The 20,847-nt window shown below is 36.6% G+C and overlaps 1 protein-coding gene across 1 annotated transcript in view; it reads left to right on the top strand.

Moving 5' to 3' along the window:
• LOC129764363 (bifunctional heparan sulfate N-deacetylase/N-sulfotransferase) overlaps window positions 1-20,847 on the top strand; it is a 503,807-nt gene that overhangs the window by 295,590 nt on the left and 187,370 nt on the right. The window lies entirely within an intron of this gene.

Here is a 20,847-nt window from a genome sequence, read left to right as displayed (position 1 = left end):
AAGGATCGGTCTACTGGGCGAATTTCTACAACGTTTTTTCCGTGATGCAATTTGATGTGACACACCCTTTATTTGCTCACAATTCACCAGGGAGACTGAACTGCAGCAAATACTGGCTCTAACTGCGATAAGCACTCCACCGCCCCTCTGAAGATCGCTAGTGGTCTCATTACGATTGCAACGAAACACTGAGTAATCTGACGTCAGCTCGGCGTCGCATATATCCGGGCGAAGCCATGTTTCGGTGAGCACGACCATGTCATAGTCACAACTCGATAAAGCAAGCTTGAGATCGTTCGTTTTAGGGCGTAGCCCTCTAACATTCTGGTAGTAGATGGACAGGATGGAGACTCCGTTGCAGTTGCAGTGGTGGCTGCTGGCAGAAATCGAAGAGGCTAGGCGATAAGACTCTGGCTTTCCGCTCGCAGGTTCATTGGCGAGTGTGGTACTGTCGACGGTAGTGCAGCTGGAATCGGGTCGAGTATCAGGAAGCGATGATTGGGCGAACGATATGTACTTGCCTGGAATAGCAGGCTGGAAGCCCCGTTCCGTGGCCACAGACACAGGACCGGGACGACTGCGACGGCAGGAACTGGATTTATTTGGTTGCGACAAAGTGGTCGGTTGAACGGTCGCGACTGTTATGGGCGTAGAAGGGGCTTCCGTAGTGCTTTTTGATATGCGTCCCGGCGAATGCTGAATTCCATTGAGTTGTGTGCGTCGATGCCAGCGATCTTTTCGCAGTAAGTTGCTGAAAGCCGAGGTTTGGTCAGAATGCAACGAGTTCGTATTGTAAGTGTACTTGTCCGACTGAACGGGTTGGGCAGCCCCCTCTCCGGAATCGAACACAGGACCGGGACGACTGCAGCTGGAACTGATGAGATTTGGCTCGACTGTGCCGAAAGGATAAGGGCTACCCATAGAACCTGTGCGCATGGGTCCCGGACTGCCCTCAGTGCAAGATGTTGATGAAGCTTGTTGACAAGGTGATCGATCGTTCGTTGCTGATTCTAAGGCAAGTTCGGATGTGGCAGAGCAGAGCTGTTTTTTTTATTGTGATTGAACACACGGACAGTAACTCCGTCGGGCCAATACCAAGGATCACCGACCACGTCGGACACGGCATTGCTGACGGTTACTTTGAATGAAACGAATGATAAATCCTCGAGGCTTTCTCCACGCGGAACCAGTTTTACTACATTCACGAACGAGGAATCCACATTTGCGATGTTGTGAACATGCTGTTTTATATTTTCTTTTTGGTCTGGAGTAAAGGGTGTCACGTAAAAAGCCACTGTGTCAGTTATAGTCTGGCAAACTTTGGCGACGCTCAACGTTCCCGTACTTGGTCGGGACTACCCTCACTACCCTTCTACATTTTTTTAACCTTGTGGCAACTATTCAAAATCATAATTTTGTTTATTAGATGACCAATTTTAACTACGATTGATTTTTATAAGGGTGTATACAATACTATTCACCTTTTCAAGCGAAAAAAAACATTACCTGAAATTAAAAAATCAATGAACTATTTAGTCAAAATAACATTTCTAATGCAACGTTATAAGATCTTACTCAAACCCTTACTCTTACTCATAACCCAATTTTGTAAATATTAGCACCTTCCGATTTGCAACTGGCAGGGATTCTTTGTTCCATATTTTTATCTAAAAAATTACTGTCTTTGATATATCGACCATTGTCGATGTATCAAACAAAATATTTTCATCTATTTGAACAGGATTTTTTTTCGGGGGTCTCCGTAGCCACATTGATTGCGCGTTCGCTTAGTAGGCGATCGATCATGAGTTCAAAACTCAGGGCCCTCATTGACCATCTTTGTGTTGTTACAGAATAACTACGTCCACGTAATAATCATCAGCGATGGAGATCGATACACGGTCGAAATAAGATCGATTCATCCATACAACTGCTCTGCTCTGTAAGACACATCGGGCTGCTGTTCTATAAATAACTCAACAATGATCAATCAACTGTCTCCGCTGTCCGGTCTAACTGGATAATGGAAGAACAGAAGAAAAACTCTTACGCCTAAATGGATACTGTGTAAATGTGTACCACATGCAATGGTATAGAAGGGAATACTCTAACGAAAAAGGGCAACTGTGTAATGTGCCAATTATAGATATATGATAAACATGTGACATGTACACGATTGAAATTCGGCTCTGTTACAGCTAATAAAATGCTAATGAGCCTAAAATAAACAAAAGGGATAAAAAAACAGGATTTTTGTTACCAATGCTACTTTGATCATCTGACCATTTAGAAATGAACGTTTATACAATCCATGCATTCTATTGTGTTTCTCCTAGACTAGCCTTCCATTATTCAATGTATTCCAGAGTAGTATCAATTTTTTTTCGCAGTTTAAAAAAAACAGCATGCTATGTTTCACTTATGTCCTTATAAAACTGCGTAATTCATTTTGAAAATCGGAAGATGGCTGCCGGTACAAAATGGTGGATTACATATTTTCTCTTAACCCCATCAATATGGGTATCAAACAAAGAGGATTGACTATTTAGTAGAGCACATTTATTCATGAAAAATTCAAATCCAAAATTACCGCCACTATAACATGGCGCCATATATATTTATCAAAACTCAACAATATAATAAATCGTGGGACATATGATGAAACAACTAACTGTGAATAATGGAAATCCGAAGTGCTTCAAAATGGAAATCGAAGGGAACTTCGATATAACGTACCGTCGTTATAACGTACCCTCGATATAACGTATACATTTTCAATGTGTAAAAATCTTTTCGGAATAGGTACTGAAAGTTTCATGTCAATCTCACAGATTTAACAAAGGTCAGTTAGTGGAAATCCTATAAAAACAAACTATCTGTGTATCGTTCATTGTGAATAAGGTTATTATAATCTCATGTCTGAAACCAAAGTCAAACTTCTCATGTGAAATTTGCATTTCTGCTTTGCATGCTCTGCAATATGGCTTGAACGCTTGTGCTGAAGAATAAAGGTGCCAGCGGTCATTTTATTCACTCACCTTTAAGGTTTGATTCAGTTAGAGTTCGGAATCACTCTTCATTTTATAGCAGAGGTCGTAGTAGGCGTATCTCAAATATGTTGACACGTAAATTGTTTGGAAAATCTGTATCTTTTGTCGGTGAAAGTTTCGGATGATCAATTTTGTTTTGATAAGGTCGTGCAGGATGAATGTTGAGAGACACCTCCATTAAAAATCCGATTTGATGTGTTGAAACGTTTTCGTGAACTTGCAACAGCCGAAAGACGCGCTTGAAGGTTGTTCGAAGGTATGCAAGGTATGTATGTATGTTGTATGAAGGTATGCTGATTCAAAATAACAAAAAGAATATCTGTATTTTGATATATAAACATTTTTTGCACCTTTAACCAATCCCGAGATACAGCTGTTTTTGTGATTCCGGATTCTAGATGAACCAAGCTTTAATCAACAGTATGAAAGGAAACATGAAAAAGGATGGTTTCATCTTCTAGATGAACTTTTTCATCATTATTTACTAACCTTACACAAAAAGCAACACAATAATGTAGGAAAAGCTATGCTCCGATACAACGTACAATTTTGATAGTGAAATGTACGTTAGATCGAAGTTCCCCTGTATTATGTTTAATCAAAATAAAACCGTTCAACTTAAAATTTTTTTTTACTTATTTTATTTTATAGTTTTTAGAAAATTATCTGTATCATTAGTTATTTCTTTACAATAAAACCGTTCAATATTTTTTTAAATTTTTGTTACTTGCCTAATTTTTTTCGAAATATTTTCATGATGTACTGTATTCTATTAGTCAAATCATTTTATTTGATACTGATATGAGGGAATTGCAAATAACACATATTCGACGGTTTAGTGGAGGCATCCTTTTCGGATTAATGTCGTTCATAATGTAGTGTGTTCTACAAGTCAAGTCATTTTTTAGCGGCGGCCAAATTGGATTTTTCTTGAACATGGAATACGCAGTTTCATAATGCCAGCAGAGATAAAGGTGTGTTCCAAATTTCAGATCAATCAGTCAACAGGAACGTGGTCATTAATGTGAGACAACCCTACAGACATTCAAACATACATACAAACAGGTCAAGATGAATGGAAGTACATGGTTATTTGGGGACTGCGACCATCTTGGATTTTGATTTTTCATGACCTACTGTGTTTTACTAGTTGGGCATTTTCATTTGATACCCATATTGATGGGCTTCTGAGAAAATATTTTGTAGCGGTCGCCATCTTGGATTTGCATTTATCATCAATAACAATAACTTCTACTAGTCAAGCCCTTTCATTTTGATGGGGTTTGGAGAAAAATATATGTATCACCATATTGTTGTGGTGGCCATTTTGGATATGCATACTTCATAAATAATTGTGATCTACTGGTCAACCCATTTCATGTGATATCCGTATTCTTATTGACTCGAAAACTACTGAACCGATCAACATGAAAGTTGGTATGTAGGGGTTGTTGGGGCCGGGGAAGGTTATCGTGATAGTTTGAGACCCCTCCCCCACTCTAAGGGTGGGCTGCCATACAAATTTTACACAAATTTCTACATTACTCGGGAATTAATCAAGCAAATGAAACGAAATTTGGCATATGGAGGTTTTAGGGCACAATAAATGTTTCTATGGTGGTTAGACTCTCCACCCTTTCTCTAAGGAAGGGCTGCCAAACAAATGAAACACAAATTTCTACATTACTCGAGAATAATCAAGAAAATGCAACCAAATTAGGCATATTGAGGATTTAGGATACAATAAATGTTTCTATGGTTGTTAGACTCTCCACCCCCCCTCTCTAAGGGGGGGGGGGGCTGCCATACAAATGAAACCCAAAGTTCTGCATTACTCGAGAATTAATCAAGCAAATGAAACCAAATTTGGCATGTGCATATTTTAAGGTGCCATAAATGTTTTTACGGTATCTAAACACTGCCATAAAAAATTCAACGTGATCGATTAGAAGATCAATCAATGAACAGTTTTGCGATTGTACCCATGAACTTGCTCATAGTAAGAAAACATGAATGTTTGAAGGTATTGATAACAAAAAACAAATTTTGGCTGGGACGAAGCCTGCCGGGTCAGCTAGTAATCCATAAATAATTTCTCTCGCATAAATTCTGCTGACAACATGTAACCGGAATTTGCTTTCAAAAGTGTACGGAATTCAAATTATGATTAAGAAAAAGTGTCCAGATTTAAAATCACGACACAATGAAAAAAATTCAAAATTTTGAACAAACATGGCATGATTTTGTGGAATTCTGTGATTTAAAAATTAAACGGATGTCTTCTAGTTCTATAGAAACGGAGTTATTATCGTAAGTGCTTAAGTGTCCGTATTTCAGTGCATCGCTATAAGCGATGAAATTTCTTATTAAGGTAGTATTCTAGTCTAGAAATTTGAAAAAAATCACATTTTTTCCTTCATATTTCTGTACTTTAGGCACTCAAGAATATACTCTCGAAAGGACTTATCTAAAATTCTATTACTTACCGAGTTAGAGCCATTTTAGTGATGCGCTATCTAACCTAGTACGGCCATAGCTCAAGTTCTACTGAACCGATTCATGTCAAATTTATATGGATACAGTCTGTAGGCATCTCTCTATCGCATGAACCTCTAAAAAAAAGGTATATTTTAAATTTCACTATTTTAAAAAAATCGGGTAGCGCAAGAAAAAAACGTTTTAAACCGCATTTTGTTTTTCAAACCGCCGCCATTTCGTCAAAAAACATGTTTTTGGCTTATACGAGGTTCATGCGTTAGCGGCATCTTTACTGATTCAGAATCTGTTGGTTTTTTTTTGTTTCAGATAACCAGAAGGGCTGGAATCGTGTACGCCATGGCTCAACTGTTTTTTTAAACCCCCTCACTTCATCAGCTCTTAACTATTCTAGTTATGCACATTTTTTCTCCTTTTAATTTTTGTTTTATTGTTAAAAGATAGATGAACAAATAATGATATAATGGATAGTGAAAATATTCGTCGTTTTATTTTTGCGGAGCTCGAAAAAACGCCCGAAAATCGTCTCTCTACACTAGAATACCCCTTAAAGGAGTTGCATAAGAGTGTTCGAAATTCAAAGCTAAAGTGTCCGGATTTAAAATCACGGCACAATGAAGAAATTTACAAATTTTGAACAAATATAACATGATTTTGTGCAATTCTGTGATTCATAACATACATGAAAGCCTTCTTATTCTATAGAAACGGTCATTTTTCATGCTATGGTATGTCAATAATTTTTACTAGTTGAAGATATCATCGTAAGCGCTCAAGTGTCCAGATTTTAATGCATTACGATATTTATTCTAGTGAAAAGAGTCATTTTCATTCACACTGTTCAAAGTAACACAACTCCGGACAACATAACAGTAACCAATATGCCTTCAATATGCCTTGAATCCATCCAAAGTGTGGTTAATCCTGCTGTCAATGCCTGGCTTCACCAAACGTTCCTCTTCGCAACGGATTTCTTAGTAATGGTGGTAATACAGTTGTGGACAACTTGAAGCAAAAAATCCAAGTAAATCTCCACTAGCTTTGCTGCGAACCAGTCTACCACACAAATCCTATCCGAAGCCCTGTCCATCAAGTTCGCACTTCTCCACCCCCTTCCGCCCGACTCAGTTTCAGGCTGGAACGTATTCCGATCGAACAAATTAGCTTCCGACAGCAGTTAATCCCGTCTACGCCATGCTCTGGATATCGGTTGAAATTACACCGCTCCGCGCAAAGTTATTGACCGGCTATTCGATCCGAATGGATCACGACGAAGTTGGCGGCAAATGACTAGGGAAAAAAAACGGAATCGGAAACGCCCCTTTGGGACGCAGAATAAATTATGGTGAAACGGATTTCTACGATGACGCATGGTAGCCCACTCTCACCGACGGCGAATTCATCGTCGTCACCTTCCGTAAAGTTCGCAGCGGTGGTGAGAATCACGGCTTGATTTGAAATTCAAATTTGGTACTTGGTACGCGTGGTGATGATGGGGTGCTTATATAGCCGTTGAAGCACAGGAGCTATGTATCATGAGCTATGTACAGCTGAAATGTGTGAAGTAGTTAATATACCTCTGAATAATGAAAACTTCGAATGGTGTCAAAAAGGCAATAATCGAATATGGAAATGACCCATTTCGAGACTACTACATCTGTCAACCAACGCGCTATCCGATGTCGATGATTGCCCGCTGGTATTCCCCTATTCAAACGCAACAGCCGCAACATTTCCCATCAATCCAGATGTTTGCCTCCGAATGCAATTGCTGAAAATCTGCTCCCATCTGTTGCCACAATCAAAACTCATCCGTCCGCTTTGGGAACTATAAAAAGTAAACCGACCAAAAAGTGCGCTTTGAAGAGAACCTCTTATGCATATCGAGGCGGAGGTGTCCACCGGTTGTTGATATCGGACGCCGGAGGGCTTCCACGAGATCCCATCATCATCGGATGTAGTTCTGCTGAGTGGGCGCGCGCATGCTACCCGTCGTGAATTTCGATGAAGCCACTCGGTATGACGGTCCTCGAAACTCGGGGTTCGTAACTGATCCATAACAGTTGCGATTATCCACCAGAGACGAGTGAGGGACATCGGCCCATCCTACCTGCCAGCCAACCCCATCGCGATATCGGGTTCTGAAATCGAAAGGCAAAACCACAACAAGCAATTTTCTCGTTGTCGACGGCTCCCCTCGACGGATACACATACGAATTTATTACATTCCGTTGCGAAAAGAGAGCATGAGAGGAGGAGAAAAAAAGCTGGAAACTTTCAGATGAATGCCTCCTGGAAGCACGGTGAATTGAATTCCGCCCGTCCCGATGGGAATGCATCCCAAAATCCTTTGATCATCCCATTCGTAAATAGATACAGATACACGGCGGAGTACACGGGGGAGGGGGAATGAGAGCGAAACGTTCGAACCCCGTGAAAGAAACAGATGAGCTGATCTTTCGCTACGAGTTATTTGTTGCACGCTTGGGAAACATATTCCAAGTGGGTTCCTTTTTTTCCGTCCTCGAGAGGTCAACCGTTTCGCTGATTCAATCTTGAGATCAAAGGAGAAGTTTGTATTGTTATTGTCTTTCCAAGAAAAAAATCGTTTAACGCAGGTCTGTAAACATGGAGAACTCTCAATCGAATGGTGATTCGGTCTGGTGGAAGTTATTCGAAGATTTGAAGTTCGGTTCAGGCAATTGACGTTCGGGATATGAGCTATGGGAACGAGCCTCGATTTTTTTTTATTGTAATGGTACCGTAAATCGGTGAATATTTCCGAAATTTTGTGTTAAATTTAATCCAATTACTAGCATCGGAGCTGATGTGCCGGCAGATTTGGTAGTGCATCATTTCGTCGTGGTCATTCAATCGAGTATTCTCATCGGTAGTATTCCAAGTCCGTGAATAACGGAAGCAATATGGCTGTGTTTTTTCTCTTCACCGAAATGCAGAACTCAACATTAATATGATAACTAAATATTTTACTCAGCTGAGGCGAATATGGTACGATTATCAAAGTCAATGTCTGCGTTGTTCTTGTTGTCTTTTGGTGAAATCCTCAGAAAATCGCTTTTTACATCTGCCATGCAAGTCGATAAAAATTTAAATCACCATGTTCGTGGTGGCAATATCGAACAATCACTCATATTACGGAATATGAACGGTTTGAAACTCGATCGGATTCCACAATTCAATAGAAATCGACTCTTGCATTTTGAAATCATTATTAGCCGATGTAGTTCAAACCCTAACATATTTTTCTATAATGGGCCTGGCCGGGTAAGGGAGTAAAAAGTACCTCCAAACCAAATCACCATCTGAAAATATTGTGTAAATATTGTATAGGATATTAAATAAGAAATTTCGATGGTTTATTTGAACAGCTATGTGGTTTAACATAGGATCTATAGTGAAAACTGTACTTTTTCGTTCGTCACGCCATCCTCAAAAGCTTCGAGATAAATTTTTTTTTTAAATACTGAATATGCATCTTACTACGGTGTATCAAGAAAAGTTATCAAAAAAAAAGTTCATCAAACTACTCTAATTTCAGTAACTACTCTAATTCATATTTAAATGTGTTCCTATGGCTTTTCTAGATATGTGTGATTTTTTTTCAGATTTTTTTTAGTGTTGCGCGGTACAAAAAATAGTTTTTTTTATATCTCAAAAGAGTCTGGCTGGGTCAGGGAGTAAAAAGTCCCCCAAACCAAATCACCAGCTGTATGGAAAACATTGTATAGGGTACTAAATAAAACATTTTTGCAGTAGAACCATATATTTGAGTCTTTATATGGTACACCATAGGATCTATGCTGAAAATGCACCTTTTCGTTTTTTTCACGCCATTCTCAATAGCTTTGAGACAAAAATATTAAAAAAATTAAAGTTCATCTTACTTAGGTGTATCGATCAATATTTAAAAAAAAAAGTTACTTTGAGACCAAATTTTACTCTAATTTTTATTTAAATGCGTTCGTATGTGTTGTTTTTTCCCACATGTAGCGTAACTTTTTCTTGAGTTCTTAAGAGGATTGCGCAAAAAATGTTTTCTTGGCCCAAAGCATTTTTAATTAATTTGAATTTAGAGACCCGTTACTGCTCTAATATTTTTTAAGAGATTATCTTTACATTGGATTTAGATGGTTTACCAAATTCATAGAAGTACGATAGTGCTCTGTGAGAAAAAAATAAAGTCCTTGTAGAAAGATCATTCAGATTAATAAGAAGAACACTTAGAAAAATCCGAATTATTTTAATTTTTTTTTATTTCAATTGAAAACCACGAATACGATAAAATAATCGATTACAAGAAAATAAAAATAATGATGCAAACGATGAAGAAAATTATTTTTGTGTCTCGCAATGCTCTTAAAAATTCAGGAAAAATTACGCCACAAAAAAAAACACATACGAATGTATTTAAATAAAAATTAGAGCAGAAGTAGTGGGTCTCAAAATTATATTTTTTTCAAAATTTCGAAATGCCAGAAAATATATAAAAAAATTTTGTACTGCGTATTTAATTTTTTTTTATTATTAGATTTTTTTTATGAAAATACTTTGAAGATATTTATCGATACACCTTAGTAAAATGTACTTTCAATATTTTTTCATATTTTTGTCTCAAAGCTATTGAGAATGGCTTGAAAAAAAACGAAAAGGTGCATTTTTCACCATAGATCCTATGGTGTACCAGATAAGGACTAAAATATATGGTACTACTGCCAACATGTTTTATTTAGTACCCTATACAATATTTTCCACACAGCTAGTGATTTGGTTTGGGGTACTTTTTACTCCCTTACCCAGCCAGACCCTTTGGAAATATAAAAAAAATATTTTTTGTACCACGCAGCACTGAAAAAAATCTGAAAAAAATCACACATATCTAGAAAAGCCATAGGAACACATTTAAACATGAATCAGAATAGTACTGAATTCCTAAATCCCGAAAAAAACATTTTTTTTTAATTTCAATATTTTTTTAGTACTTCAATTTTTGATGAAATGTTTTTTTTAAATATTTTTTCTTGATACACCGTAGTAAGATACACATTCAGTATTTTTTTCAAATTTTTATCTCGAAGGTTTTGAGGATGGCGTGAAATAAACGAAAAAGTACGTTTTTCACTATAGATCCTATGTTAAACCACATAGGGGTTGAAATATACCGTCAAAATTTCTTTTTTAATATCCTATAGAATATTTGCCATAGAGCTGGTGATTTGGTTTGGGGGCACTTTTCACTCCCTTACCCGGCCAGGCCCTTTCCTTGCCTTCCCGCCAGAACTTTGTCCATATTATAATCATTAATCTTTCAAGATTTTACTCCATTTGTAGATAATGTGCTTTTCTGTTATATATAACATATATTTGATATGGTAGGGCCATTCCCATTCTCATCGATTGCCATTCCCATATTTGCACAACTCGATTGGACTTGAGTCGGACTAAGCAAACTAAAAATGTGTATATGAGGCATTACTTGCTTTCTCCATGCAACCGAATACATTCAGCAACTCGAAACTTTGAAACGAATGTCTTAACAATGCATTGTGTTTTGGCCTGGTAATAGCAAAGACTGTGTCGGCGTTGCTGATGATAGTGTCTCGCAATTGTATGTATTCCTCCTTATGCGGCGTTTTGTTGATCGTTGTCGTAAGAATCGCAATCGTTCATTCTTCACCTTCGTGTACATGTCGACGATGATTTTTTGGCACAGCTCACGACATCGTAAAATGACGATACATATAAAAATCCATCAAGCCTTCGTTTTTTTTTCGTTAGAAGACCAACCACATGTACATAAATATTAATTCAAAATTAGTAATGAAGTAATAATGTGAATCAAATACCTGTGATCAGCAATGTTGCCACATTTTCATCTGTACCAGAGGGATTAAAAATCTTTATCATCTGTACTTTTTCTTCCAAAAATCTGTGCCATCGAAAATATTCGTTGTAGGGAAAAATCTATTTTATTACCATGAAAATTTACTAAAAATAGTACATTTACATTTGCAAGTCATTCGTGTCTTTGATGATGTTTATACATATTTTTTTCTGAATTTAGATTGCATACTTTCATTTATTAAAAATTTTCGAGCTGCCGCCACGATATTCAATAAAATCTGTTGATCTCAAAATAGCGTTCATCGCATCGTTGCTGAGCCAATTTCGAAACTTATTTTTGTTCTGATTAAACTCAGAAAAAAATCGCTTAACAGTTGCCGAGGAGTGAGGCATAGTGAGAACCTAACAAACAAGACATCCATGCGCCGAAAAGGCGAGCGAACCGTCAATTCTTTTTTGGGAACAAATGTTTGTCCACCAATCCTGCACATGCTCGTTTTCTGGAACTGTGATTTCCTTACGGAGTAACTTTATCGTTAGGGTACGGAATTAATTCTCCAGATCTTGTATATTCCCATCGTAGAATCCCGGGAACGTCTCTAACACAACGTTAATGCTTGTGAAATTGGAATAGTTTCTGGAATTTAACATTACCGCAGCCTTGAGCGTCAGATCATCAAAATCTAATCTTATTCTCATTTGCTCCACGAACAAAACTGCAACAAATATCCTTAAAAGTGAGCCGCCTTTCGATGTCCATTGTTCTAATATTTTCTTCTTCCGCTCTTCCAACCTAAAATATCTTGCCGCTTTTCAAAGGATCTTCAAATTTAATAGCATTGGACATTGAAACAACGTGAGACTCCTAGTAGATATTAGTGAGAATGATCAATTTAAATTTTTTCAGCTCTCAATGTAGCACTGTGAATTCAGGTTTTTCAGCCTTTCAGCGATCAGCGATTCAATCTGTTGATCTGGTGCCGAACACACGTCGCACCGTCTGACGCGAATCCTTTCAGACGTTCTTTGTAAGAAATTCTGTCCTTATGAAACTGATCAATCATTCCATTGTAAATGTTTTTATGATCAGCAGCACCAAGCGAAACTGCGGCGTGAAAGTCATCGTGTACCTTAGTGTTGCTTTGTTCAAATGGAAGAAATTGCACGCGTAAAAAAATCTGTACTTTTTGACGGAAATCTGTACTCTGTACCGTACAGAATCTGTACCATAAATAACGAAAGAATCTGTACCATTCCTGATAAACATATACGTTTGGCAACCCTTCAATATGGGTATCAAATTAAAGAGATTGACTAGTAGACACAATTACTTATAACAAATGCAAATCCAGAATGGACACCACAATAAAATGGAGATACATATATTACTTCAATCCCCATCAATATGAATATCAAATGAAAGTGCTCGACTAGTAGAATACAGTGAAAAAATGAAATTGATAGAATTTTAACCCTCTTCCCGTTGACCGATTGATCTGAAATTTGGAACACATCTTTATCTCTGCTGTCATTATAAAACTGCGTATTCCGTGATCTTGAAAAATCCAATTTGGCCGCCGCTAAAAATGAATGAATGGCTTGATATGGAGAAAACAACATCATTATGAAAAACTTGAATTCAAAAAGGTCGCGGCCACAAAATGGCGCTGTGTACGTTTTGTTTGTATGTTTTTGGAACATCGTCATCTTTTTGCACATCACCTGTATTATTACCATGTTTAATCAACATTGAATCGTTGAATTAAAAAAGGTTTTTTTACTGATTTTATCATGATAGTTTTTTTCAGCTTTATGCTTAATGCCTGAACTATTTGTTATCAAAATCTCTATTCAAGCCTTATTGAGGCAAATTAGGAGGAATTATGAAGTTATAGCCAATAATGTTCATTGAATGCAGTCAAAAGCAAATCAGAAAACGTTTATCCGACCCCAACGCGTAGTGGAAACATTTATTCGACCATATTTTGATTTATTCGGCTCAGAAAACGTTTGCAGCAAATGCTCATTTTAAGGTCCGTCATGTGTTGCACAAAAGCTGCTTTGCAGTTAAAGAAGCGTTTTCATAACTTTTGAACCACTGGACCGGTTTAAAATTAAAGCCAATGTTTTGGTTGAAAAACATTACACTTCGAAAAAAACAGATTTTGTTTTCGTAATCATTTATTATAATTGTTTTTCATAGCTTACATGGTTTCGGAACTAAGGTTACCATATTTTTTATATTTTTTCTTGAAAGCGGAGATTTTTCTACATAACATATCCGAATATCAGAGAAGTAGTTTTTTTTTCGCTTTCGAATCATTTTGCAAAGTTAACATGTTTTCAGTTTTCGTTCAATATTCCTATGCGACTGGGCAACATCTATGAGACTAGAATCCAATTTTTATGCATATTTCATGTGGCTTCAAATTGATATATCTATCATCTGAATCGGCCCGGTAGTTTAAAAGTTAACACAATAACACGAAATAACGCATCTCTGAATTTTGGATATGTTACTTAAAAAATCTTAACTTTCAAGAAAAAATATAAAAAAATATAGCACCAATGGTCCCGAGACAATGTAAACTATAAAAAAATACAATCAATAATTATAAGACCAAAATCCAAAATTTGGGCGAGTATAACATTTTTCGAAAATAGACTAGCTAATTGGCTTTAATCTGATTTTTTTTTACTCTTTTATAGTGACTTCCAACACATTTCTGGTTCGTCACTTTTACATCCATTCTTGGAAGAATGTCGGGAGTGAGAATTGAACTCGTGATCTCTGCGTGAGAGGTATGGATGTTACCACTACGCCAGATCGCCTCCTCTTTAATTTGATGTGTCGATCATCTGAATCGGTGCAGTAGTTTAACAGTTTTGAGTTTTTAAAAAAGTAATTTTTGGAAAAAATGAGAAAAAAATTATCTTTTGGACCACCCTAAAATTGAAATGGTCATCCTGATGATGAAAAATACGGGTCTAATGTCTTGCGATTAAGAACGAAACTATCACTTTTCACGAAAATCTGACAAATTTGACATGGAATGGCTGTACAGGTCGGACTCGATTATCCGGAGACTTGATTATCCGGAGTATTTTATTTTTGATTGTCGGAAATTTGTAATAATTTGTATAATAATTCCATATTGAATAGCTAATATGGGTATCAAATGAAAGGGCTTGACTAGTAGAATGCAGTTATTTATGTAAAATGTAAATCCAAGATGGCGGCCACGACAAAATGGTTGATTACAAATTTTCTCAGAACCCCATCAATTTGGGTATCAAATGAAAGGGCTTGACTAGTAGTTATTTATGAAAAATGCAAATGCAATAAATAACAGTTATTTATGAAAAATGCAAATCCAAGATGGCGGCCACTACAAAATGGCGAATTACATCATTTCTTAGAACCCCATCATTATGTAATATGGGTATCAAATGAAAGGGCTTGAATAGTAGAATGCAGTTATTTATGAAAAATGTAAATCCAAGATGGCGGCCACGACAAAATGGTTGATTAAAATTTGGGTATCAAATGAAAGGGCTTGAATAGTAGAATACACTTATTTATGAAAAATACAAATCTAAGATGGCGGCCACTACAGAATGGTGGATTAAATTTTTTCCCAGAACCCCATTAATTAGGGTATCAAATGAAAGGGCTTGACTAGTAGAATACAGTTATTTATGAAAAATGTAAAACCAAAATGGCCACCACCACGAGATAGTACCATATATATTTTTTTCACAACCCCATCGATATGGTTATTAAATAAAAGGGCTTGACTGGTTGAATCATGAAAAATCTAATTTCAAGATGACTGCAGTTTTCAAATGAACAATTACTTTTTAATGGTTCCATTCAGCTTGCCCTGTTTCTTTGTATGTTTGATTGTTTTGTAGGGTTGTCCCAGATTAATAGAAAATTGACCCCCTTCCTGTTGAATGATTGATCTGAAATTTGGAACATACATTTAATCCAACTGTCATTATGAAACTCCGTTAAAAATTCAATTTGGCCGCCGCTAAAAAATGGCTGAATGACTTGTTTTGGAGAATACACTACACTATGAACAACATAAATTCGAAAAGGTCGCCACCACAAAATGGTCGACTATGTATTTTTTGCAATCCCCTCAATATTAGTATCAAATGAAATGATTTGACTAAAAGAATACACCATATTATCAAAATATTCCGAAGAAAGTTAGGTAAGCTATAAAAATTCAAAATATTTTTTTTTAATGGTTTTAATGTAGAGAAGTATACTAATGATACAGATAATCTACTAAAAACTAGGAAATAAAATAAGTAAAAAAAACTTTTTAAGTTGAACGGTTTAATGTACTAAAGGCTAGAAAATAATAAGACAAGTAGCAGTTAGTAGTTATCACATCCGTTCCTTCATTAATCTAGGGCAATGATGAGACTAAAATAAAATCGTGAGGTATATGATGAAACAACTGACTGTGGATAATGGAAATCCAACGTTTATTTCTTACCTAATTTGCTTCAGAATATTTTGATTATGTGCTGTATTCTATTAGTCCAATCATTTCATTTGATACCGATATTGAGAGGATTGCAAAAAATACATAGTCGACTATTTAGTGGCGGCGACCTTTTTGAATTTATGTTGTTTATTATGTTTCGTGTTCTCCCAGTAAAAATAATTCAGTCATTTTGCCAAATTGAATTTTTCAAGATCATGGAATAGGCAGTTTTATAGTGACAGTGGAATTAAATGTATGTTCCAAATTTCAGATCAATCAGTCAACAGGAACGGGGTCACTATTCACTACTTTAACCCATTGTCACCTCCTCTAAGGGGTGAGACTTCCATTCAAAAAATCTATGCTACACTCTAGGCACAATTATAAAAAGTGTGCCTAATAAAATTCAAGTAATTGGGCTAACAAAATCTTGAGACATTTTGTACACATTATTCGACCTGTTGAGAATTAAATTCTTCTGCATGCGCCAATTTGCCAATGATGAACCGCCGATGGACCACCACCTCTACTGCAGTGCGATTTGTGCCGCAGCTTTCTACAATTTGCATCAAATTCGAAACACCGCATCACCTCCCGGTATACAGATGGTGTGTGTTAGCACACGAAAGCTTATCTATTGCTACCCCGCCACAATAGTGGGACCCACTGAAAAAGTACACTGGGAGCACTGGGGCGTGACAGCAACCGTAACAATGAGTTTGTACGAAAAACAAAAACAGAATGCTGAACATTAAACGGCTGACAGAAGCACCCATCGGGCGTTATGCAAATGGACTGAAATGTTGCAAAACTGTGGGGGAGGAGATGGAGGGCATTAGAGGCGACAAGCAAGGATGAGGGGTGATGCTGCCACTGTGGCCATTGTAGTTTATGTTTACCCGCCGGTGCCACCCATTCCGTGCTCACCGCATCAATCGGACCGAAACCAAACCGAGAAGAACACAATGGAACTCGGGTGCGGCCTTTGGTTGACACCTTTTGCTCCTCTGCCATTTTCCATCTCTCTCGGAATGTCAACATTTGACCGTGTCTGTTGTTTGGTTTTGCGGAATCGGAAGCCCGCTGGAGAACGGTGTTAACGAGCGGATTTTTTTTCTCTGCTCGGTTCTATCTCTCGGTGTTCAAATAGAACCAACTCTCTGGAATGTTTTGGTAAGAAAATGAGTTCAGTGAAGTTTGCCTAAGGCCACGAATGTTTAAACAAACGACCGGACAAAATCTGTTTGTTTATGTTGAAAGTAATGAGGGCTACCAGATAGTAGTTAAAAATCATGCGTCTCCTTCATTTGCATTTCCCAAGCGGACGCATGATATGTAGAATGTTCAACAAAGTTCAAATTCAACAAAGTCAAACAAAAACATTGACCATTTCCCGCCGCCGCTCGCTGCTGGAAGTGGCATTATGGCATCATAATAACGCCAACTTTTGCCATATCAAGGCAGATTCAATTAAAACATTAAAATAAACTTAACAACAGAAGACCCGGATCAGACTTGGTTGAAGAAATCTGAGCAAAACTTTGCGTTCCGCTCCGCCCTGACGATAACGGGCTCAAACACTGGCGCAAATTTCTCCATTTCAGTCAGTCTCTCGGAAGTTTTATTGTTCTCGGTGGCGATGAAGACGACGACCCATATTTACACTTTCAACCCTGATAATACTTCAAATCGGAAAACAGAGTGGCTCCGGGTCCTCCAAACGCTAAACCTTTCCGCCCTCTCCTCCACGCGGTACCTTTCGTTGTCTTCCCATCTCACCAATTAATAACAATTGGAAATGCCATCACATCTTCAGGGAACTAATTTCGAGCTCGACAGTGAAACTTTTCGGGGGTTCGTGGTTGAAGTTGAAAGTTTACCTCTTCTCCGAAAAACCGGTTCCGTCTTCATCCTCCTGGTCAGTGGGGGTGTCGGAGGAAGATACAAGTCAAGGGGTTGTTTCCACTCTTGTTCGTTTGTTCGGGGGAACAAACAAATGAGACATCGCACAGGGCTTTAGCAGGTCGCAGGGGTGAGAATTCATGGCATGCGCGCGAGGTGAGGAATTGCTGAAACAGAACTTCATGACACTAGTTTTTGGTCTTCGCTGCTATAGTGTTTTTGCTTCGAGTTTAAGTTTCGAGAGAAGGTAAAATTAAATCGGCTGGTGACAAGTTGGAATATTCCTGACATATTTTATCGGTGGTGCTGCTTGCGACGAAGACGACGCAAAGCGTCTTCGAAAGTACATTTTAATTTAGCAAGAACAAGCGCAAATTTGCACTGAATGGTGTGTGTAGAGCAGTGCATTTTCTAGTTGGAAAAATTTCTCTGCTATGACGATGATACGATTGAATAATCGCTACACATGATTATCACACATCCACGAACCAGCAAATAATATCAGCAAATAGAACACCGGTCATCGACGGCGATATCTCGCTTCATCTCCTCAACATGTAATTACACAAATATTATCCTGCGCTACAAACTTGCAACTACTGTACGTGATGTTGATGCTTCAAAGTGGAGATAGAGAGCCGGAGTACACGAATCTGCAGCTGATTACATGCGAAGGCCAAAAGGCAGAATAACTTCCACTGGTTCACGTCGTCGTCATCATCATTATCATTATACTCGTTGTCGTCATCGTCGTTCGGACAAGCGGTTGAAAATTTTTAATGAGATTTTTTTTATTCTTTCTCTGTGACAATCTCGTAACACGAACAAGTGTACTTCGGGCTGATCACTTTGCTGAATGGAAATAGCCTCATCAGTTTACTTGGCTCTACTTTCGTTACTTGTAGTGTTGTTAACTAGATTTTGGGTGGTTCTTTCATTCTATTCAGGATGTATCAGAACAAACTCGGCTGAAAACAAAATACTAATGTACGAAAATACTAAAATACAGGTCGGACTCGATTATCCGGGATTCGATTAACCGAAATTTTAAACTGGATTATCCGGAGTATTTTATTTTTGATTTACGAAAATTTTGAATAATTTGTATACAGGGAAACTTCGATATAACGTACCCTCGTTATAACGTACCCTCGATATAACGTCACTCGATATAACGTACATTTTACCTCGATATAACGTACACCTATTCAAAGTGTAAAGGAATTTTTTTTTCAATTTTTTTTTCTGATAGAACAATGAATTATCTGTATTGTGATGCTAAAATAAGTTTTGTACCTTCAATCAATCTCGAAATACAGCTGGTTTTGTGATTCCAGATTCTAAATGAATCAATCTTTAATCAACAGTACGAAGGGAAACATTATGAGAAAGGCTGACTTCGTCTTCTGATTGAAGTTATTCATTAACTTGACTAAAACAGCAACAAAATAATGTATTATATACTACGTTTGTGAGTACTTTATTATGCTTCAATATAACGTACAATTCGATACAACGTACAATTTTGAAAGTGAAATGTACGTTATATCGAAGTTTACCTGTAATAACTCCATATTGAATAGCCAATATGGGTATCAAATGAAAGGGCTTGAATAGTAGAACACAGTTATTTATGAAAAATGCAAATCCAAAATGGACACCACCACAAAAATTTTTTTTTGAGGTTTCGAAATATAGATTTTTTTTTAAATTTTGAAACCCTGCTCTTATTTTTATTTTGATGTGTTCATGCGTTTTGTTTTTGATGTTTTTTTATTTTTTCCAGAATTTCAAGAGCACAAAAAATATTTTTTTCTGCATTTACAAATTTTTATTTTCATTTTCTTTTAGCATTTTGAAAACTTGCACTAAGCTGTTTTGTTGTTGTTGTACATTGTTTAGTACGTGTGATATTTTCAAAGAATTTTCAGAACATTTCATAGAACACCCAGTACTGCTCTAATCTTCATTGAAAAGTGTTCGAACGTGTTTTTTTTTATGTGTGATTTTTTTTCAGAATTTTAAGAACCTTGTGCGGTACAAAACAATTTTTTTTTAATTTAGAAAGCTTAATGAATTCGTTTTAGAATTTTGAGATCCAGTGTACTGTTTTTCAATGTGTCCGCACACGTTTTTTATGTGTGTTTTTCTCCGAATTGTTAATATAGATAATTATGAGACCCAGTACATTTTTTTAAATTTAAAATTTTTGTATGTTTTTTCAATATATGCGATGCAATATATTTTAAGAATTTCGCGGTATAAAAAAATAACATATTTTTGGTATTTCGAAATTCACAAAAAATAAGTTTTGAGACTCAGTACTTTTTTATGTTTGTTGTTTTCGAAATTTAGATTTTATTTTGAATTGAGACCCACCAGTACTACTATTATTTCTATTGAAATATGTTCGTATGTATTCCATTTTTTTTTTTTTTGAGAATTTTTAAAGAATTTTAAGAGCATTGTGCGTTACAAAACATAATTTAGTTTTTTTTTTCAATATGTCGAAATATTCTTTTATTTTCTAGAATTTCGAAACTCAGTACCGCCCTAATATTTATGTACATGTGTTTGGACACGGTTTGACGGTTATTGAATTTTGAGACACTGTTTTTTTAATTTAAATATGTTTGCACGTTTTCATTACGTGTAATTTGTTTTCAGAATTTTAAAAACATTGCATGGCACAAAAAATATATTTTTTTGGAATTTCTAATTTTTTTTTTATTTTGAGACTTACCAGTACTTCTCTAATTGTATTTCAATGTCTTCATCCGTTTTTTTAATTTATGATTTTTTAAAGATTTTTAAGGCTATTGCGCGGAACAAAAAAAAAATATTTTTTGGTATTCAGCAATTCCAAATGAAATCGACAAATGACAAAACATGAGTATTTTTTATTCGAACGAAAGTTTGTATTCCGTTTGGGTTGGAGAAAATATGTGTTTTCCACAGCATTTGGGAATTTTTTAATTCAAGTGTAACTTTAGAGAAGGAAGAGAAATCTTTGATAATTTATATCTCAAAAA

The sequence above is a fragment of the Toxorhynchites rutilus genome, chromosome 2 (genome assembly GCF_029784135.1).
Source record: "Toxorhynchites rutilus septentrionalis strain SRP chromosome 2, ASM2978413v1, whole genome shotgun sequence".
Classification (NCBI taxonomy): domain Eukaryota; kingdom Metazoa; phylum Arthropoda; class Insecta; order Diptera; family Culicidae; genus Toxorhynchites; species Toxorhynchites rutilus.
Note: the sequence above shows the minus strand (reverse complement) of the source record. Positions and strands in the feature narration are given on the sequence as shown.